Raw genomic sequence first — 24,536 nt, 5'->3', positions numbered from 1 at the left:
TACTTCCAAAGCCAGTTGTACATAGATTACAAAATCTTTTGATCTTTTGTTCCAAGACTCATACATGGCGAGAAATTCGTCCTCCCATGGGGGTGTTTTAAAAAAAGGTGTTTCCGACGACGGGCCCCGTCGCCGCCATTTTGTATGAAAATGAAAATAAAAATATTGCTTTTCATACTTCAATATGTGTTAAGTAAACCCTCTGAAAATAAATTCTATTCCGTTTGTCATACTCCCAAAATAAATTGTCAAATTTAGGTCTTCTTTTCTATGTCTAGAGTGGTTTTACCCCTTAAAAAGGCAACAAACCTTTAAAAGACCTACCCTCCAGAAACCAATATCCCACAAAGCATTTGTTACGTCCTGGTAAAGTTCGATATGATATGAGCGCTGCTCTAAATTCGAGTGACCCCGTAACTTGATATTTTGTCAGAATCAGCGAGTCATTCACCAGCAGGTGTCAAATGTGTTGATAACCGACCTAATATATTTTTAGTTAGAATAGATAATATAGATAGGAAAACCAGAGACAAAGCTATAGGGGGAGGCGGGGCACTTTGATGCAAGGAGCACATTGATACACCAACCATATTTAACAATCGAAAAACATTATTCATGTCGCGACATCACTAAAACGTGCCTAGACATGTAGGAACAAAACAGTTGCGACCGCGCTGCCCGCAATTTGACCTTTGGCGTTTGACAAGAGTAGGTGTGTTTTTAGCACGACCAACTAAAAAATTACGTGAAGTGTGAAAGTGTTCCAACGTTGTTTTACATCATTTAGTTAATATTTAAAAATACTAAAGGTAAGTTATTCTATTTAGTAATCAGAATTGCACGTGACTTTTAAATAAGTTCAGTGGTTTTATAAATAATTGTTAATTTCTTGAAACTGTTCGCTGGGGTACTTTGATACACTAAGACAGGGGGCACATTGATATGCATCAAAGTGCCCCGCTAGCATACAATAGTGTCCCAATATACAAGTTTGTATAAAATCTGTAAACTAGTTATTCTGTTTTCCAGAAAATGGTACGAACGTACAAATCTAAGACTGATAGAGGAAGTATTAATGAGGCGAATGTAAAGACTGCTATATCCGAAGTTGTATCCAAAAGATTATCTATACGGAGGGCAGCTGACAAATACAAGATCAAAACTGCAACTTTGCAACATCGCATTGAAAAATTTCGAAATCTTTTAACCCCAAGAATACTACAAGTGGGTTTTTAATGCCAGGCATTTGGCAATGCCTCAAGAATGATATGTGACAAATGAAGAAAATACACAAGAGCTAGGTTTTATGGTAGCGGATATTAGCCAAAATAATGAGGTTACCAAAAACTGAAGAAGACAAGATACCAATTTTTGAAGCTGACTCCCTTGGAAACCGATTGGAAGAGGATGTAACATTATTTCCTAATGTCGTTTCACCAGTCTCTACGTCAATATTGTTCCCTGAAATAGTTAGACCATATCTAAAACAAGTCATTGGTAAAAACACTTCTTTATCAAAGAAAGGAAAAGAGAAAGGGAAATCGAGAGTTTTCATTGATTCCCCTGAAAAAGATAGATTACAGAGATTGCACGAAGAGAAGGAAAGGAAACAGCAAATTGAAATGTTAAAGCAAAAAGCAAAAGAATTGAACACGGTAAAAAATTTATTGGGTTTAACGGAAACTAAAAAAACTAAGAAGAAAAGATATCGTCGTTCACAATCTGACTCCGATACCAGTCGGAATGAATCTGTGAAATTGAGTGATGATGACGACGAAGATTTTGAAGTTCCATCTGATCCAGAAGATGAGGATATAAATTTTGATGTTTTCAATTCTAAAAATATAAATGTTGGAGATTTCCTACTCATTAAATTTGAAAAGAAAAAAACTGTTGTTTATTACGTGGCCAAAGTCGTTTCTAAATATAATATGATCGATTATCAAGTATCGTATCTCAGGAAAAAACCAGGATCTTGTATGTTTGTCTTCCCTATTGTAGAAGATAAGGCAAGCGTTGATTTCATGGATGTTGTTTTGCAGTTGCAAAACCAAATTTCTCAAACAGCACATCTCGAACATCATTTCTTTATACTTTTTCTATTGACTTAAGTCGATTTAATGTGCAATAGAAGCTAAATAGCATTTTGTTTATATTTTTATTTTTTGATTAGTTAATGTGAGTTCCTATTTTTTGAAGTTTTCCCAAAGTTTATTTTTAAATAGATAGATATTTGATTAAAGATTAATATAAGTTGTGATATTTTGTTTAAAAAATCTGCCATAAAGTCTATGATAAATGTGAATCATTGTTAGTTTTTATACGTAATTTAGATTTTAAGTAACAAATTGTAACACTGATTATGATCTCTCACAATAAAAATGGTGTTTTTCATTAAATTTTTGTAAATAATTACCATTCTCATACAATTTACGCTTTGTATCAAAGTGCCCCATCCAATGTATGTAAGTGCCCCGTAGGTGGGGCAGAATGATACAAAATCCATTTTTTACTCAAGTCATTATATTCTTATTATCTTCTGACTTTAATGATTCTTTTGATTGCTATTATAATATTGATTAGTTATGATATGCATAAAGCAAAAAATTTTATTACTTTACTCATTTTTGTTGCATAAAATATGAGATTTAGTTCTTCTGCATCAATCTGCCTCCCTTCCCCCTACTCTTGACACAAGGACAGTACGTTACTTGACTTACACTAAGACCATCGTTTCTTAATTATCAAAATTATAGATGTCATTAACCTAGCGACTACAGAACTACTGCACGCGTACGCACTAGTGTACGCGACTGCGAATTACTACTCGCGATTCACAGAGATAAACATCAATTGCGACAGTTCATTCGGCCTCTCCATTTAACCGAATTCCATTTGATCCTTTAGAGACTCTCGCAACGTTTGTTTTTCGCTTTTTAGTATTCTGAACTCCACCAAGTATTTCTTAGTCAAGTTAGCTACTAACTGTAGCATAAGCAATGATTTTTCTAAGTTGATTTCTCGTGATAAAAATGAAGGCGTACTCCGTAGGGTGAAATATGATTTTCGTGTATCAGGTGCAAGTAGCGTCAAAAATATTTTTAATGGGAGTTTTCATTAGAATTTAGAATTTAGTAATAGTTTCCAGTTTTTTCTCTAATCTTTTATCTCTTAACCTATCTTTAATCGTTTACTAATGTATTTCCACGCTACAGAATTTTAATGTCCTGAAAAATTGCTTAGCTTATCTTGTCCATAGGGGGTACAAAGTAAATGCTGCTCGAATGGGTTAAGAGCGTTGGTATTATTATCAACTCATTAAACAATCGTTGTACTTTACAATGACAGTTTCTTTTCAAGGATGAATTGGTAGCAACTACTGCACTGCTGATACCTATAAAAGCCAAGAAAAAAATGTTTCGTCTGAAAATTATTGGAGCATAAATATCTATCTCTTGCAAGATAATTCGACGAGGTTTTTAAAACCATCAAATCTCTGCCAGTTACACTGACAAAAATTGATAGATCGAAAGAAATCAATTAACTCTTCGACAAGTGTTTTTCATAGTTTTAAATTGACTCTGTTACTTTGGATATTACTTTGCAACCAGAGGTATTTTACGAAGGTCCAATTACTTGAAGAAACCCAGAATATTGTTTTGTATAGAAAAATCCTCACTTCCTCAGCAGATCGGTAAAAAAGAATATTATCAAAATTTTTCTCGCGATAAACGCGTCTTATGTTATCCTACGTAAAACGAAAATCATGAGCTATGATGTAGTTATCAAATATTAACCTACGGTATCACTGGTTACCTATGACGCCTCCATCGTCATTCCGTACGACTTAGAGATAAACAATAGTGCAACTAGCCTTATCGTGCTAATCTAGAGACTCAAACACACACGAAGAACCTTGTCTAAAGTAAGAACTAGTAACCATTTTTTTGTTGTTTGCCTTATTTCAAATAATTTATTTCAAAAATATTTGGTAAAATAGATTTCCCATATTCTATTTTGAGACTAATAAGGATACGTATCCAATTTTTTTCGATGCCTTGTATGTATATAAAGTTTCATCATATTCTAAACATACCAATTGGGAAATTTCAAATTCTAAATTTTTTTTGCGAGCTACTTTTCTTATTTCTAAATTAGACGATAAATAGATTTGATGATTACCAATTCGGAATGTCGTATGTTAGTGTACAGAAATATTTGCGAATATTAATTTGTAAGTAAGAGTATGCATGGTTAACTGATTATTAAAATGAATTCCTTCAAACTTAAATCTATACATAGTATATAAATACATGTATGTAAACTATTTCATCCTACAGTTTCACCTCATCTTTGACCCGAAAATTACTCCATTTTTAGATATACTACGTTGTTAGCATATCGTCAAAGAGTATTAAAAGACACGAATATGTAATAAGAACTTTTCTGAATTAGCATACATATGTGCGTGACATCTTACATGAAACAATTGGTTATTCTGAAAGTTTTACATTATACCTACCATAATCAAGTTTACATGAAATTATATATCTAAACATGCAAAAAATTAAACTTGTATAATATTTACCTATGAATATCCCTCATCCAATTTTTTTCAAACAGTAAGGCGTTACTTCTTATCAACATGGAAAATTATGTGAAATTTATTAAGATTTTCTCGTTAGATATGTTCAAAGAAATTATACCACGTTGCGAAGAAAATGTAAAATACATAGCCTTAATTACTTCCTAATTCTTCTGCATAGATACAATGAAAAAATCTCGGCATGCGTAGTATCATACCTCAAGTGAAATCATGCTACCCGCAATTTTTGAAAATACTATAGAATAGTAAGTAAATTTTATCAAGTAAAAACAGGATTCATTATATTAAATAGTGTTTCATTAGTTTGTTGAGACTAACTTGTAAGTGTCAAGTAAAATTCTATTTCAACGTCACATTTCCAAATTATAAGATAATTCTTAAGTAATTGTTTACGTAAAAACTACATGTAATTCTTATATCATTTAAATTTACTATTATCTACTATTATATTATCTACTAATAATGTTTGCACCAAATATAGTATCATATATAAAGCATCAAAATGTCAAAATTTCTTTATTTGATTTAGTTTATATCAGCGGAAGTATTATATGGAATATGCGCACAAGAAAATTAATAAAGGATTCATTTAAATTCACCACTTATTCAGTTCATTCATTATTTGTTTTCAATCGATATGATCTCGTATATATTAGTTGCAAATACGTCATAGTACGAAACAATGAAGCCATTGCGCGTCATCGAAAGGTCCTTGCAAGTTCATTAAACCTTTTGACCTAAAGTTGATTGCTGCCCGAAGACATTGGCAGTCCATTTGTGCACTTAGCGTGCACATTCTTTCACGAGATAATTGGTTACTAATTAACAGTACCTAGTAAAGAATAATGACCACATACTTCCCACGGCGATTGTGATCGAAAATTCCTAAGGGACGATCACGGTTGTTACATCTTCGAGATTGGGTACGAGTAGGTAAAACTAGCGTAGAAGGTTTTGTTTAAAAGCAAATTGAGCTGGGAATCTTCATTGTGATTACGCGGTTGCATGAGTTTAGTTGGCCGCCTCATTAACACTAACAAGTGCATCTTACATCAACTAGAGGCTTGCCGTATTACAGTTTCGTAATACTAGTAATATTAAAAAATCAAGGATAGAAAAGGCTGACTTGAACTTCAGACATTCCTTTTTCCCGTTACGTATTTCCTATGATAGTACTATGTTACGTACCGAACTAACTTTTTGTACCGTTATGTCTCAACAAAGTCTAGCATAGTCAAAATTTCCCTACTCGAGACACACACGCATAATAAGAGTTAGTAATTCGACCCTTTCTTTTCTTAAAGTCATCGTTACCCGAAAAACCTGATTCAAATCTTGCTATTTATTACCGATTGCATTTTAAATTCAAAATTCTTCAGCGTCAGTCAGCCTAACCACGCAAAATTATTATTGTAAATTTATAAATTCCGCCATAACCAAAAACTGCTTGTAAACCGACTTTCGATAGTCGTCGGTGGAATGCACTGTTTCAAGAACTCGCGTTTCAAATTGCATAGTTCAGAAAAATCAAAACCGTATACTTTACATCCGGTACATCGAGTCACATAGGCATCATTTCTACGAATTTCTCTCTTTGTTAATCAAAATTTAATTTTCCATAACATATATGTTTATTTTAATATTCCAATGACAAAACGAATTTTAGTAATTTAACTGTAATAACTTCGAGCATCTAAAATATCACGAAATAACTAGCTTCATTTTCTTCAACAAACTATTGTTCATTGTTTCACTGTTTAAATTAAAATCGAAGTTCTACTGTAATTGAATTTTTATATGTATGTGCGTTACACGTATGGTTCAAATCTGTAAGTCGTTTTAAGTTTGAAGAAAATGTATTATACGAATTTTATATAATATTGTAATGAAGAGATATATGGAAGCCGGGTGAGGATAGAGACGAAGGAAACATTCACACGCGTACACATATGTGTGATCGCGCGAATAGCAGGGACCCAGCGGGTGCGCCTCGCAACAAAGTCACTTCTAATTGGTCGTAACAAAAAAATGCAACATAATTAATTTCGGAGCATCAACTTCTAAACGCTTCCGAAAACGCGAACTGTGACACTCATTGACGAGAAATCGCAAACTGCGTGTCATAAGTCCGCGAAGTCAGTTAAGTAGAGTTTTCTTAAATTTTTCAAAAAAGGCAATTTAATTTTTTGTGACAGTTAATAGTTATCATTTAATTTTCTAAACTCTTATAATTATTGTTTTATTATCTTTAATTTTAATTTTTGTTATTCATAGTGATAATTAGTTAAGGTGTGTGTGTTTCTCTTCCTACAGATATACTAGGTTAAAAGAAAAAAAATAAAAGAGAGAGAGAAAGAGAGAGAGAGAGAGAGAGAGAGAGAGAGAGAGAGAGAGAGAGAGAAGACCAACAAATTTGTAAAATTATATAAATCAAAATTTGGGATTAGATTGGCGAGTGCGATGAGTTTGGTGAGTTTTCCTTTAAGTAAAAAATGTATATTGTACGTTACGTCATAATATCACTGTATCAGGATTCCGTTAAAGTATTCTATCACTGTCAGTTTTGTTACTGTTGTTATTTCGAAATTGTTCTTATATTTAAGCCAGAAGTTAACTGTTCAAAATACATTAGCTATTTATTCAAATCTAAGTAAACATAAACCCTATTCTTTAGTTTTCTTCTCTAAGCCTCCACTATTAATAATAATTCAGTCTCGATGAAAGAGTCCATGTGGGACCAGAATTCGACGATCCCAATAATACCCCTTGTCTCTGATAAAGTGTAAAGTATTTGTTTGGTTTTGCGTACTGTTACCCGTGTGCTAGAGCAAAACTCAGAGTCCTACCGCTCAGACACTCTTACGCGCACGGCATTACTTCCATGGTAATATTTTATATTTCCTTTGTATGAACAATTTGTGCGTAATATTAGCAAAATATTATCTTAATAAATGCAACGTAAAAAATATGGCCGAAATCACTTTTCTAGATAATAAACACCTTGTTAACAGATGTAGGATTGATCTGATAAACTTTAGGTAGTCGACTCAACTTATTTATCACTGTTTTCAGTGTAAGGTATTTCTGTCTTCGCAAAGTTCTGAAGAAAGTTCTCTTAATTGCCCTGTAGCTAACGGCTAAAGTCTTCGCCCCTCACACACACATACACCAAAACTATTAGAACATATGATATATAACCCCTTAAAATTGTATATGACAGATTTTGATTCGATATTGAGCATTTACACCATGTTATAACGGTCTTACTTTGTTAGTACTAAATTATATTAGTCAAAATATGTATATTATTATTAAATATAAAATGAGTGTTTGTTTCTTATCCGGGCTCCAGCAGCTAGAATTTATATCGGTTTTAACGGAATTAATAATTAAAGTCATTACGTGAAACAATGCAAGACGACACATATTTTAATTATTCTATAAGATTAATACAGAGGTTATTGGAAAATCAACAAAAAATTACGAATAAGAGGAACCAAAGAAAAATCTGTATAAAATTATTTAGTAAGTCTTGATATTAAATAATCATAATATTGATTTTTATAAAATATGGAAACAAAATTAGTCCACATTTGAACATATCCAAGAGTTCAAGATAATTACTCGATGATATTCTAGATCATTGTCTTGATCTGCCTACCTACTGACAGAGTTCCTAATGTCATATGGTCACCCATAACTTACAGTATTGTATCGGAGCTGAGGATCCTTCACTGTCTACATTAAAAACAAATTAACATGCTAATGTTTCTCTACATGGATACATGTTTGGTATTAACACATAATTGTTAATTATAGTAAGTAGGTACATATAGTTGTACAAAGAAAGTTTATGATTTAAACTATAAATATGTGCACTCATTCTTCAGTTTATGTAATATTTTCAGTTTATCACGGCGAATAATTTTTACGTATCATATAGGGGAGAAATTGCATAAATGGAACACGTATTAAATAGGACATTGTAATTATGTCAAAAATGGTAAAACTTTCTACGATGAAGTTATATTTATCTTGGACTTACTTTATGACATATTCAACCACACTAATTTGAAGCCGCTACCACTTCAAACATAATGACGACAGACGATTCACTTTTTTTCTATTTTTTCGAAGCGTTTTGTAAAGTACCATTACATTTTATTCATATTCTTAATTGTCTCATTTGATCAGATATTTTTTCAAAAATAATAACATAAAATGTGAGACATCCTTTCTTTAGCGTAGTAAATAAACAATTAAATTTCGAAAGTCGTTGTTATATTTATGAATAGGTCACATAGGGAATTTTATAGTTATTAAGATATTGTTACCTAAACTGAATTACTTTTTCCTGATTATATTATAAATGTTTTTGAGATTATAGATCATATTTTATTAAAAGGATTATCTTTCGTTTTCGAATCTTAGAATTATTTTTTATTTTTCAAATCTACAAACATAATGTACAACTTAATGCAATAAAATTGCATATAACTTACGAAAGAAATCAATAATATTATAATTGTCATGTCTTAAAACCAATAATTATAAAATTAATGCGACTATTATTTTATTATATTAAACTGCCCATTCAATACAACCCATTTATGAATAGAATAAAATGCACTTTCTTAAAAACTAAAAAATTAACTTGGTACCTATATGTATACAATGTATGTATTTGTAGAGAGGAACTTATTGGTGCCATGCATTATTGTGGTGAAATAACTGATTTTTCTAATGGTACACTTAGAACTATGTAGAATGGTCATTTAATTTCCTTGCTATTTTATCCTAAATGAAAGTGTTCTATTCATGCCACCTCTCCCCTACTTTTCATACACTCCGAGGTCCTCTTCATAATAGATACTAGAATATTTTCTATTCCTTGAACGAATTTTGCAAGGAATTATTACAAATAAAAGTAAAAACATAGTAGTATGTATTTAAAAAAATAAGGCCTCCCTGAAGGCGGGGGAGAGTATTCTCACCAAATCCCATTCTCTAATTCAGGTATGGTTTTTGTATAAAGTTTTCATTACATTTTTCGTATTAGTACGACTTACTCTAATGAAATTCAAGTGGAATAAAATGAATTTGTAATAAAAATAATTTGTATACAATAAGAAATTTGCTCAAGTAGAAACCACATACAACATTCTTATATTTATAAGCTGATAATTTCTTATCGACGAACTTTCAGAAAGTAAAAAGCACATTCTAAAAACTAATAACACAGCTTGGTTTTGCATTGCTCAGAACATAACTGTAGAAGTAGAATTAACAGGATAACTGCTTATGAAATGAATAACTATACTCTTCTGCAAAAAAAGTACTGTATGAATTATCAAAAATAATAGTTTAATATTTATGTTTACGAGCAACTTTTCATTACTTTAAAAATTCTATTGTTTATCTAGTTGTAAGATAATTCTTGTTCTTAAATATCCTATGCATTATTATAATATATTATTATTTCAAAAATACATCATTTAATAAAATTCAAGGCAATTTAAGATTGATGTAAAAAAGACATTTCACTTGCGGATAATAATTATTTTGAATTGCTAAAAACAATGAAAAACAAGGGAAGTAATGCATATCGCACATGTAGTTCAAAAGTAAAAATACATGTATAACAACTAAAAATATGCAATTTTCGAATTACAACCATGAGTCAGTTTAGTAAATATGTAAAATTATTAAAAAAGTTTTGTTAAGTAAACATCGAAATTGTAGAATTCAGTTAAATAACTCGTAAAATATAAATTACAAATTATTTAGAAAATGATAAAAAATCATGTATCTATTGCAAATAATACATAACTACTCTTCAGATAACTTTCATTAGATAAAACTATTTTTTACGTTAATATTAGATATTTATTCAGTAAGTAATTTTCTTCTAAGCTCATAAATGGGTTTTTGCTTTTCTCGAAAAACACGTTTCTTTAGTTATGTCACTTTTGAACTACATGTGCTAAACCATGCATAAAGTAATTATTTTAAGTTGAGCACTACACCCCATATTTTTTTTCTTACTTTCTTACTGCAAGGTAAAAAGTAAGGTAATTACTTTCTTACTGTAAGGTACGAAATGGTAAAAAGTGTGCCAAGGTGAAATATGTACACATACTACTTATAATATCGCGAGCATTGATACATTTGTTAGTACTTTCTGCAACATATCATTACGCTGCTGAAAGATACTTAATATAATACAAAATACATTACTAATTGTGATAAACTGAATAATTTATTTCCTGGAATATAGAGGTTCATTCAGTTTCTTGAATTACATTTTATTATACAAAATTCTAGAACTTATAAATAGCAATATGTGTACGTACTAATATTGGTAAGAATAGATGGAACCTTCATAAATATGAAGACATAATGGCTCAGTAACAATAGTCATGAATAATTCTGCTGCAATGAGACATTATCTTTGAAACGACTTATTTCCTTCGATTTGAATTTCTTATTTTTTACCATAGGTGCAAAAATCACATAAAGGTATGTTAGTACCTACATTTAACGTTCCACCTATAGGTATACTTCAGCATGTAGAAAAGTTACATACTGCTGGTATAGACACGCAAATTTCCAAAACTCATAATATAAGATGATACAAAATTGTCATAGCTCACCAATTTCATAGGATGATCTCTTTAATCCAACGACAGCAGCCAACAGGAGGCGTAAGGGGATAGTCATAGGCCAGTACCAAAGGATTTTCTATGAAACCCGCATTCACGTGTCAAGTAATTGTTGATTATCGATTTCCTTGCTCGATCAAAAACAATAAACTTTATAATGCACCTGTCACGAATAATTCACGTCACACACGTGGTTTCAGTCCTGCAAATACTAACGATAATACCACTTTCACTCAAGGACTTCATTTCCCTTTGCGACTGAAGCGAATCAGTGAATTAAACTTCGTTAAACTTTCAACAACCTAGTCCCCAATGTCGATCGCGTTCGACACGTGCTGTTTATCAAGTTCACGAAAAATCGTCTCCCGACCAGAAACACGCTCCTTCTTTTCCACCATTACGTAACATCTGAACTCTTATTAGGGACCGAACAGGTTCCCTTACCCGATATGCGTCAACTTATTCGACCTTCCGTTCCTCGAATTTGATTGGCACCTCAATATTGGACTCTCGAAATGAGTACTACAGTGTTCCTCTATAATGTCTACATTTGCATCAACGAGATTACATTTACGTTTTTTAGTAATAACAAAACCATTAACGCTGATCATTTATCATTGATCGTATATTCTTGCAACCTATGTGAAAGCACGTGGTCGATCTTTCATGCGGCTAACGTTAACACCAGAAACTCGATCACGAACTAAACGAATTAAACAACTCCATTCCACCAGAGATAAGTTGCTTCGATTGAAAGCTGTTAACGAGGGGGGGCTGTCAGAAAAGAAACTAAAGATTGATTCCTTTACATTGAATCTATTAGGATCGTCTAATACGAAACACACAACTTTTTCATTCCTCTTGTGCATTCCACCCATCCATCGAACGATCGAATAATAAATGAGAGCGGCACAAAACGATCGCGCTAATATAATGACACGGACCGCGAGTAATTACGTATGCGACGATGGAGCAAGAAGCGAGGTAGAAACGAGAAGCTGTCGTGGTTGATCGGGAGAGATCGAGGGATCCGGATCAGAGAAATTCCCGGATCGATCCGTTACATGAATGTGCTACCAGCAGCCGCGTCAGTTTGAAACACGCGAGCGAGACACGAGGCAGAATGCGCGCGACACGCTCAGTGAACGAAGGGAATAGGGAATTGCGACAGATGTGGCGTGAAATCGCGCAAAAGATCCGAACACGACCATCGACGCTAGGTGACGTGTGATTAGAATAAGGTCTTATCAGCGTGAGCGTGCACGAGGAACTGAACCACAGAACGGAGTATCCACTGCCGCCCCTCTTTTGCCGTAACAGAAGAGTGGAGGGACAGACAGGTGCTCCAGCTTCTGTCTGTCTGCCTGTCTGCTCGCCTGTCCGCCAGCCCCTCCGTCCAACCATTGCGTTTTCTCCAATCTTTAGGTTTCGTTCACACTCTAATACACTATCTTACCGCGATATCGAATGAGTTCGATCGCTTAGAACGATGTACGCGTACGATAGGATAGGTGCGTAGCGTAAGTGTGTTAACTACTGTGTACTGACCTATTTCTGTGCCATCCCCTTTTATTTTCATATATGTATCTGTAGCATTATTAACCTGAAGATATTTATGTTTCTTTAATGAAATCAAATATTTTCTATTTATGACTGTTGTAATTTGTTATATGTATGTGGAAACAATGAAGGGGGCAAGGTAATCGGTCAACACCTAGTACCTAATTGGTAACTTTATCCTATTCATTGAACAGTTCATGGACACTTTTCCCAAATATTGCTTGCAATCAGTTCGTAATTGCACAAACCGCAAATAGTAAAAGTTGTATGCGCACAGGTACGTCAACAGAAATTTTAGAAAATTTAAAGGAGGAATTTCTTTTTCTTCTTTTTTCTGAAAAAATCTTGGAATTTTTGGAAAATATTTTATTTGAAAAGGTTTTTAATTAATAAAACTATATGGTGAATTATTCTTAAACTTTCTGTATATTTTATTATACTATATTCAAGTAGTTACAGTACGTTTTTAGAAAAGATTTTATTACACATTTCGCCTATATTTGTACTTAAACATCATATCCTTTTTGCGCTGGTTGGCGTAATGTCTATCATTCACATCATTTAAAACAGTGAAGAAAACATTTTATTCTATATATAATTTATTTTATACATGCATACATAAAATTTGTACCTCAGAACCGGAACAACCCAAGTTCATTCTATTAGTTCCTCTTCATTTTATTAGAATAGTAGGAATTCAGTTAAGTAATGTTGTAACTGTGGTAAGTGAAGGAAGTGGGAAACTGCATTTGTTTTTCAGCTCTATATAGCGAAAAAGATTTTAGGTCTCGTTAGGCTTCAGATACAGAAATATTTTTTATACATAAACATACAAATATATGTATATTATTGTTTATAATTTAACGAAGAATAATAAGAAAAGAAGAATATTTAAAAAAAATAGTAACCTTGCTTTTTCATCTTTGAAAAGCTCTTGAAATTGGCCGATAAGAACGCTTTTTTCATTACTTTTTGAATACGAGAAGGGTATTTTTTTCATGACAGTTGAACGCCGCACAGCTAAGGGCCTCGCATCCGAAACACTTTACTCCTAAGGACAAAGACAATGGGTCTTCTAGTAACGAAAATTCTAATTTCTATGTTTCTTATGAAGTCTTCTCAGAAATGTCACCGATCGATTCCTGTTGTTTTTCTGATGAAAATGATACCAAACATGATATAATTCTGTTTATTTTTTCAGGTTCTATTAACTCGAAAATATTGAAGAATACGGTTCGGATAGGTCTGGTTGTCAGTGGCATCACGTGACAGCATGGTCATGGCAGGATCATGGCACAATACGGTCGTGGTACGACTATATGTGCATAGACCCTTAAGGTTTTGTCAGGACCAAGGTTGGGCAAGAGTTGATGACACTTGATATGAAAAGCGGTAAGAGTGGGTGGGTTGATCCTATATTAGAACTTTCCTCACTTTTTGAGAGAATTTTAGAAAGAATAATTGTCTTTAATCCTCAGTCCAAAGTAAGCAGAATTTTGCAAAAAAATGTTTTCAGTTAAATATAACTTTTGAAAAAAGACATTAATAAATCGAAAATCATTTTCTGTTAAGTACTTGCAGAAAGAGTCTCCTTAGAAGTAGTTAAAAGGTTGGTTCCGGAGCTATAGCCTTTCTAGCCTCCGTCCCATTGACTCCAACCTGCTTCTGTAATTGATTATTGAAAGTAATTGTGATAATTATAATCATTAATCAATTAGTCGTTATTGCGATAAATCAGCAATCATAAGTAATTTCCGTAATCGGTAATTGAAAATCAGTAATACTAATAACTACTTACAATTTTATGGAAGCAGTTTAATGGAAGTAGTATATAGCAGGTAGAATATTTCTAATACAAGTTTTATTAAATAGAAACAATATTTCTACGTACAAAGTCAGTTTTAATTAATTTATACGATGGAAATAAATTATTTATTCATTTAATTATGTGATGAATACGTATTTTTCAAAAAGTATTCATTTAAGATACAATCATAACGAATAAAAGTACAGCCATTTTGTAATTAATGATTATTAATTTAATCATGTTTTTGATTATAATAGCTTCGACTATTTCTGTTATTCGTTAATCAAAATTACGTTAGTCATAATCCTTAAGCGTTAATCAGATTACGTTTTGTTTATCTCTGTTGAAATTCTATGAAGATGAGTAAAATAACAGGTTAATTAACACATTCACAATCGCTAACGCGAATTCATGTCATTTCACAAGCTATTCTGCTATTATGCAAAGTGTTTCATAGCAACAGATACCTTTTCCTGTTGCAAAATGTAGTACAATTTACATGTGTACTTCCTCTTCTTCGACTAAATGAGTTCTTACCATAACGTCGGCTATGTTCAGTATGGTATGATCATATACGTATAGGACTATACGGGGAATTGGGTATACTTCCAATGAAAGGCGAATGAAACCAACATTAAAGTACAGATATTAATCTCTGTCTCTTTTCGTCAACTCTCTAACACATTGGCATTAAGCTCAAGCGGACATAAAAGAGACCGAGCTATATACTTCCCATATATCTCCATCCTTTCATCTTGGCTGCAGCACGCAGTTCCGATGCCCCATATAATCTTATACATACATGGTTATGATAATGACTTTTATTACAATTATGACAATTATCCATATAAAACACTAAGTAATTAAAAAATTTCAATGTGAGAAAGGTGTATTAAAATTAACAAAAAATATCGATAGCTTAATGCACAAACATTGTATGTTCACCTTTGGTCTAGTTTGAGATTTTACATTATAAAAAGGTTTTATATTATAAAAGCTCAAACTTGACTGAAAGTGGACCATACATTGTTTTTATGTACATTAAAGGGGCACGGTAATCACCTGATTTTTCGAGATAGACAGATCGGTATCTGCTATTACAGTTATCGTTACAGCACAGACGAGTACTTTGTCTCTCGTCTTTGGGGCTCTAAAGCCCCATTACCATTTTCGTGTCACGCCCAACATTAGCGGCTGTGCATGAAATAAGAAAGCAACACTGCGAGCGGTAAGAATAACAATTACAATATCGATCCGAAATTATATACAAGTGTGCCGAAAGGTTAGTTTCTTAGATTAAATTATTACAAATTAATACACATATTACAAATCAATACTATAGAGAGCATATTTAGGGAATCAAAGAGTCGATTAGGCTTCAATAAAGCCTAAAATCTCTGCTTTTCTAATTGTTACAATTTTCTAACTATCTGAAAACTCTTTTAATAAATCAAACATTTTCAAATATAAGCTTATATAAACTCTTTCTAAACGATTCACATGATATTTTTGTTACGTTTTACTATGTTTGTAGCAAGTCCCTTAATCCTTCGCATTTTATAGTAAAATTTATAACATATATTCAATAAATAAAATGGTATGAATTCATAATGAAATTATTTTAAAAAATTGATAATGTATTTAACCTGAGAATAAATTTTTTTAAATATTCTTTTTATTTATTTATTAATCTTTAAACATAAAGTACTTATTTATAAAAAAAAAATTAATAAAAGAGGAATTATAGATGTTTACATCGATTGTTAATGTTAATATAATGTCCTATTATATAATGATATATAATGATATTGTATAATGATCTAAAGTCTAAAGTCTAAAGGATGGAGCTTTCTTGGTGAGGAGGAGAAGTCATAGTAGATAGGGCAGAGCAATCACCGCCGCCATTTGCCTGTAGGTGATAAGTGCTGCCGCCAGTGGCATATTATGGAACTATTTTAAATTTGAGAATGATTTAAATTTAACAGGCCAAATAAAAGGAGGTTAAAAACTTTAACGCTCTGCTCTTCTAATCCAAGTATAATAGAAGAAGCAATAAAATTAGATACATACTTAAATTTGACTTCTCACAATTCAACCTTTAGCAATACCACTTTCCAGAAAATACAAGAGAAAAAACTGATACTGAATACACAGAGGTATTAAATTAACAGAGATTATACTGCACTGTATTTTTTATAAGAATAGCACTTGTTCTTCTCATTGCATAATACTTTATTTCTAATACTACAATTACGTATCCCAAAACAATAATTGGATGATATTAAAAAAACACACAGACTAAAGTAGTGTACATCACGATATCGTTCTATACATACGTTCTATACATACAATAATGGCAGTACGTGTTACCAAGCGATTTCAAATTTCAAATCACGCGACTACTATTAGTATCATTAACTAAGTATAGGAATGTACTTAACTTCTTACGGAGTTTCGTGTCCACAGTTTAACTGCAGTACCGACTTAGAAATTCGAAGGTATTTTTAGCGTTCACTGCTCATGAATAATGGTCAGTTGAAAAACTAATCGTTGACGTAGGGAAAGGGACTGTATAGTGTTCGTAAATACGCGTGACTTGTCTCTGGTGGGGATTGAAGAAATAAGCAAGCGTTAGGTTTTGATAGAAGAATTGAGCTATGTAAGGTTTCAGGCTAAGCTTCGACTCGACCTTGCTTTTCGTAAAGTATACAATTCAGACGGTATGATTCGAATGATTAAAAATAATCCGAATTATGTCGAGATTATTATTATTTTTATCGTGTGAAAATAAGGGATTCCTGAGTTCATATTTATTATTAATTACGCAGAAAATGGGCTACTTCACCGAATTTTATGAAATTGGAATATGTTGTAAAACTCACTCAACATTCTGAACAACTTTTCTATACATATAACCGCCGTTCGGCGTTAGCTTCTGAAATATTAGCAACGAACCTTACTGACACTTATAAATAAGGTGTTTTACATACATTTCGGCAAATAAAGCTGAGGAGCGGTAACATGTATAGGACAACGTTACTGGACATTGCGTCTCTGTCAGCATATTTCAAAGTATTGAAATTGGCGAAATGGTCCCTTTTCTGCATGATTACAGTGCATTTAACAAAAATTAGGGAATTTCAATAAGTAGTAATGAATATTTACGCTGTTAACCCTAGTTTCAAGGATACTTCGAGATTCCTCGCCTGTCAGTGTCAAGCGGCAGGGCCAGCAAATGGGTTTAGGGCTTCGTAGGCAAAAATTTATGACTTTGCCACAAAATATCAACTTTATTATTAGGCGTTGTACTGTTACAGAAGTAACACAAATGAATTTCTTTTGTTTTCCCGCTTAAAATGATATCAAGCACTATGTAAATCGCATAATTTTTAACGAAGATAGCTTAAAATTTTTCAAATCTTTTTTTCCATATAATTTCTTCATAAATCATTTAAATGATATCGTATAGTCATTCAAATTATATTACTGTCGTCGGGAAAACATAAGGAATCGATTGGTGGTACTTGCGTCAATATCAAATAAAGAATGTAGAATTTTATACTTTCGATTACTAAGTCCTAGTACTATCTTCGTCTTAGGGTTATTGCTTTTCTCGCTCATAGAAATCCTTGAGCAGGTCAAGAAACTGCATTCGAAATTATATCCTAGATAGCACACAACGCCTTCAAGACGTCTATTTTATGTTCATTTTATGCCTGAATGTCTTACGGCATAATTTAGACGTCTTAAAAACATCCAAGATCGTACATCTTAAAGACTTGCAAAATTTACCTCTATAAAAGGTCTTAGACACACTACATGGACGTCCTAAAGACTTACGCTTTTGGACCTTTTAAAAACGTCTAATTTTTGTCTGAACGTCTTATATACGTAATTTGGACGTCCTTAAAACGTCTTATAAATGTTTCTTAAGACGTCCTAAAGACATACTGATTTGTAACATCGGACATCTCAGAGACGTCTTTTGGACATCTTTAGGACTTTACTGGATGTTTTTAACCTTTTGTAGAATAGTATAAGATGGGAATAATTTTCTGTCGATCGTTTTGATCATTTCATACTTGCTTTTCATTAAATCTGCTTCAACAAATACAAATAAAACTTGTGAGCGTGATACTAGTTCTGTTTTATTTTGTGATTTTCTTGAATAGAGTGTTTTAAATTTTGTTGCAAATGTTGGAGATTTTGTAATTTCCTTAAGCAGTACTGAAGTATCTATTTCACCGGATAATCTCAGATTTAATTGTGTCGCAAATATTAGTTCTTCAATGTTTATATTTTTTCGTATATCTTCTATCTTTTTTCTTTTACTTCGTTCACATAAATCGGTAAAGGATTTAAATGGTCGTCCAAATCAAAATGTTTTTGTAGCTAATTATTACTTGTTATCATGAACAACTTTCCCTTGTAATTTGCAGATATCCATTGACGTTTCAATTCTGATTTTATACATGATATTTTGTGTTTGAATGCTTAACACTTTTCTATCATATAATTGTCTTGATTTAACAAGTAATTTTCAAGATATTCTAATTCTTTGTTTATATTTTCATTTTTGCATTCTTGCATGACATCAAATAAACGTTTCCGAGTCATTAGTTTTACTCCAGATGGCCCTACAGTAGCCTGTATCGAAGAATGCTGTGCCATTTTTTACCTATATGTAAATGTATTTCATTCTGAACACCGAAGGGCAAAATGCCGAATACGGACAATGATACTCATAATATATTTCGTTATTTCTGTACTTATCAATAAAATAAAGTAAGTAAAACAAACAAATCTTAAAATATCAAGACGCTAATTAACTTAAGCAAACACTAATAAATATATGTATATATAACACTAAATACACTAAATTACACTAAACTACAGATTTTATAAACATTGATTACATAACTATAGATTATTAAGATTTCCTCAAAACTTTTTAGGAAAAGAACTTTGAATATCTCGCACGGTCTTTACTCTCCGATGGAACTGTTTTAATTGAATGCAGTCAAAAAATAGAAAACTCAAATAAAGTCTTATCTCTTAGAAAGCATAAATATCTTAAGTGCCTATACTGCCCATAGTCCCTTTCAAGACTCTCATATTGCATGGCATCGATCTGCGAAGTACCAGCGAACGCGAACTTATGTACGCCATATAACAAAGTTATATAACTTGTTAGAGAAAAAAGGAAATGTTATATAATGTATGTTATATAACATTTTTGTGTTAGACAGCACAAAAGCAACTTATATGTAACATTTTTTCGGCGATGTAATCAGTATTCATCATGTCATCAAGTAGTGAGGACGTAGCTCTGGCAGCAGCATGCTATGTGATTTTGTCGACAAGCCAAAATAAACCCAGCCGGAGACTTTGGATACGGGCTTCATTACTGGCTAGAAAACGACATAGCGCATCTTGAAAGAAACGACAGACATCCATTAAGGGGAGAATTAGGTGCGATGGAAGTTTTAAAAATTTCGCGAAAATGAAAAATTCTGACTTTGAATATTTAATAAATAGCATCGGTCATAAAATAAGTAAAAAAGGTACCTCATTCCGAGATGCTAGTTGGTAATTCAAACAGATTCGCTGTTGGTAAAAGAGAGAGGGTAACAAGAAGACGGTGTCTGAAATGAATGGAGTGGGAAATTGTTAGTTAAAAATGGCAAATTCCAACCTTTCCCAATGATTATCCGGAGGTACCGATCGCCTCCCCAAATGACTCACGCAGGTAATACTACTAATGAATATAGCGAGTAATGAACCCAAGGAGCACCTCGACTTTGAATGAACATATGGAAAACATAACAATTATGATTAGGCTTCACAACCTGTACAACGTGTTGAATAGATAATAAAACTAAAAATTTTGGCAAGTAACGGTTCTTTGGACATTTACTGCTACTACAACAAATTACGGCTTAAGAGAGTTCGCTATACGACACTAATAAAGTAAAAAAAAAATTTTTTAATCTATGATAACAATGCTTAGAAATAAATGAACAAAATATGGAAAGAGAGTGTGAAAACGATAAAACTGATTTATTGAACTCCCATACTCCCATGATGGTCCAAAGTCCAATACATAATGAGCTCTCTACGCTCCCACATTAGCAGGAATCAAGAACTATTGTTATCGCTCGTTGCCTACGCGATGATCTTCATTTTGATTTTATTGATCGGAACGCCAGATTCGTGTCCTTGGAGTAGTGGTCCATATACACTCAATCTACGTATCAGAACCGGCATATACCGATCACACGAAATAGGTACACCACACAAGGGTAGTATCGGTCCTTGATCAGTGATGAACATTTTCGATTACAGTACGATCGAGCTTGGGCAATCATAAAAGGATCACACACTAAAACCTAAACTCGTGCGTTTATGATGCCATGAACTCTTCCAGAAAAGTCTGCGTTCTCGCTGTTCGCGTTGTACATATTATGTCAAATCATGGTTTTCGTCGATTCGTTGAACGGACTATGCAGCGCAATCTTCTTTGATCTTTCAAAATTTACCGACACTTGATGGGTAATGTATAACTTGCTATATAACAGAAAAATTGTTACATAACATTGTTATATGACATTTTTTTTCTGTTTTCTGTTTTCTAACAAGTTATATAACTTTGCTATATAACATATTTTGTTATATATGTAGACGCAATTTAACAAGTTTTAATAACAAGTTACAGTAAAATTTCATATAACAAAGCTAGAAACAACAAATCGGTTATATAACAATGTTTTGTTATATAGTGTAGACATATCTTTATAGTCACGTTTAGCAAAATTAACTATAAAACAAATTCGGACGACTTTAGAATTATTTCTTTTTGCATCCTAATCAGAAGTCCTTGTAGAATAAAATAACACAAAAACTAGCATCGGAACTCACTCTGAAGTATAATAAAATCGTTAACAAAGTTTCATAATCACCAAAAGAATTACTAAGTCATGGATTATTTTGAAATATTAATAACAATATACATATATTTGATTGAAAACAAAAACCTGTGGGAAGGTACAGTATCTGCCTATCTGAGGAGCTTTCATTTTGGGAGACAGAAATTGCTAGTAAACAGATGAAATTTTAGAGCGTTATTAAACGAGAAATGTGTACGATAAAACCTTTTAACTTTAGGTAAAGTACACTGTTTTATAAGTGCACAAACGCGAAAAGGAACATTAGTACATTGTTGCTGAGGCACTCAACGATCATCAATGACTTTATATTTTACGCGAAATTTTTGAAATCGACTCTTTTCCGGCTTTCTGGTGCAAATACCCCACTGTGCGACGCCTAATTCGAAAGGCTGCCGATGTGGAAACGGAATCTGTGATACCCAAATTAGCGACATGCATTACTGAAAATTTCTCTCTTCGTTATACACACTACTAAACCAGCTGCATGTATGCAAATAAACTCAGCATTTAGGACCACTTCAGACTTCGGACAGCTTCGGAAAGTCAAAAGAAAAGGTTAATCAATCTATCTAATCATTCTCTACAAAAAAAGTATTAATTTACTTCTGTCAAAAAACCATTAAATTACTAGATATTTAAATATCAATTTCTTCAATTATTAAACGTATATATGTATATCCTGAACTAATGATTTTTCGGCATAAATTTTGTAAGAAACGACCAGCTGGATCGATTAGTATACTAACAAATATTTAAATCCATTTAAAAACAAATTTGTGAACTTGATATATCCTCTGTACGTTCACTTACGAAAAAGCTAGTTACGTTAAATTACCTAACCCTCGAAACCATTCAACTTGTATCTGAAACATTTTTTAATATTATCAAAAATAAGCGACACATTCCAGATGATAAAGTTAGGCGGACCACCCTGTATACAAATGGATGGTGTAAAAAGTATTCGTAAAACAGTCAATTTTAACAAAAACTTTGTAGAACTCCGTTTATTATAAAAAAAAAATGTCAACAAAAATTACTTAACCATCTCTTAATTGCACATAGATTATAATATATGTCAATATGATCAAAATCCCTGACATCGAGGTACAAAAGTGATCGAGTTGACATGGAATGGCTTATTACATAAACAAAATCAACATTAAATGAAATAATCTGTGCAACTTACGCAGTTAAAGAAATCAATATACAAAAAATTGCCAAATCGGAATCCAAATCGTAATTCAACAGAAAATTGCCAGATTTATGTCAGGTCATCGTTATGTGAAAATTGTATGCTCAATATGCTGCTAATTCTGGAAAAAATAGAAAAAGAACACATCCACGCGTGGAGATCTTAGATTTATATACACTATATATATTTATTGAAATTTTCACTATAAAATGGATAATTGGGTTATGGCTTTACGTGAGTTATTGAGGTTATTCACTCCCATGAAACTATACTTGAAAAAATAAATAGAAATAGCGAAACTAATGGAATAAGCAAGAAGAAAAGAAAGAAAAAATAAATTGAATTAACTCACGTGCTCCCGTTACGCACTTTGCGACTTGTCGACGAAGAGTGCTTGATAACGGAAGCTAGGACAGCCAGGATCCTTCGCGGATTACCAATTAGATCACCTGCCGTATCTATGTGAGGTCCTAGCGAATCGCGCGTGGTAACGTCACGAGAGCTGTCCCGCTATTCGTTAATTTATACTAAATGTATTGCGTGTGTTCTCTCTCTGTATCTTATCTTTTGATTTTACAATTATGCAGCTATCTACAGATTTCACACTTATTAGAATTTTCAGCAGCTAATCGCTCTTACAATTAATACGGTAAACCATATAGGTTTTCGCCATTTTGGAAAATATTCGATATTATATTCGACTTGAGGCATAGCCGCTTACGTGGTCACACGCTATTTGTAGTTTTTGCACGAGCTCCAAATTTGAGCGCTGAAAAGTTCTCATTTCGACTTCTATAACACGTGAAGCATTAAGTCTCTAGTGATGCGAAATTCAAATGCTCTTGGTTTCCATGAACGATTTGCAATAGATGTTAACAAGCGTTACAGGCAACGACGCGTACAATTCTGCGATAAAGGTGTAAATCGCACATGCTCTAGTTACATTGATTCTGGCTCATGAGAACTCGCAAATTTCGAATGTCGATGTACAACGTTTCTTGCTTTGACAAAAATGTGAGCGTTTACATTCTCGAAGCTTCAGAAAAATGCACATACATACACACACGTACGCTCGCACACGCTCTCGTGCACACACAGCGTCAATCTCCAATGACGGTTCCAAGGAGAGCGGATGAAGACAATTATAAAATTTTGAATTTTGGACGTGAAAGGCTAGGAATATGCCCGATCAGGAATTTCCAAAATGCAAAGCATTATCGTGACACATCCCAGCCAACGTAGTAGTCAAAAGAGGAGAAATCCAAAAATTTTCCTGTTCGGAACGTAACATTCGATATTCTGTCATCAAATATCTCTCTAATTTTATTCTGAAATATTTTTACAGCGACTATTGGAGAAATTGTTAATTAATATTAACATTAACAATGGATATTAACATCTATAATTACTCTTTTATTAATTTTTTTATTTGTAGATAAGTATACTTTATTTATGAAGATTAATAAATAAACAAGAAGAATCTTCTTAATAATTGTTTCTCAGATTAATGCACTACCGATTTTTTTAAATAATTTCATTATGAATTTATATAATTTTATTTATTCAATGTATGCTATAAATTTTACTATAGAATGCGAAGGATTATAAAACATAATAAAAGTATTATGTGGATCATTTGGAAAAAGTTCATATAAACTCATATTTGAAAATAATTAATTTATTAAAAGAGTTTTCAATCAGCTAAAAAATTGTAATAAATAGAAAAACAGAAATTTTAAGCTTTATGAGAACGTTATCGGCT

At 32.4% G+C, this 24,536-nt stretch overlaps 1 long non-coding RNA gene across 1 annotated transcript in view; it reads right to left on the bottom strand.

Moving 5' to 3' along the window:
- Positions 1 to 11,388, bottom strand: part of LOC143179412 (uncharacterized) — a 187,904-nt gene extending 176,516 nt beyond the window's left edge. Inside the window, exon 1 of the long non-coding RNA XR_013001966.1 lies at positions 11,260 to 11,388. This is a non-coding gene — a long non-coding RNA (uncharacterized LOC143179412). The remainder of the gene's footprint in view (positions 1 to 11,259) is intronic.
- Positions 11,389 to 24,536: the final 13,148 nt, after the last annotated feature.

This window comes from Calliopsis andreniformis, chromosome 1, assembly GCF_051401765.1.
Source record: "Calliopsis andreniformis isolate RMS-2024a chromosome 1, iyCalAndr_principal, whole genome shotgun sequence".
In the NCBI taxonomy this organism is placed as follows: Eukaryota; Metazoa; Arthropoda; class Insecta; order Hymenoptera; family Andrenidae; genus Calliopsis; species Calliopsis andreniformis.
The sequence above is the reverse complement of the archived record's forward strand: the minus strand, read 5'-3'. Positions and strand labels throughout refer to the sequence as shown.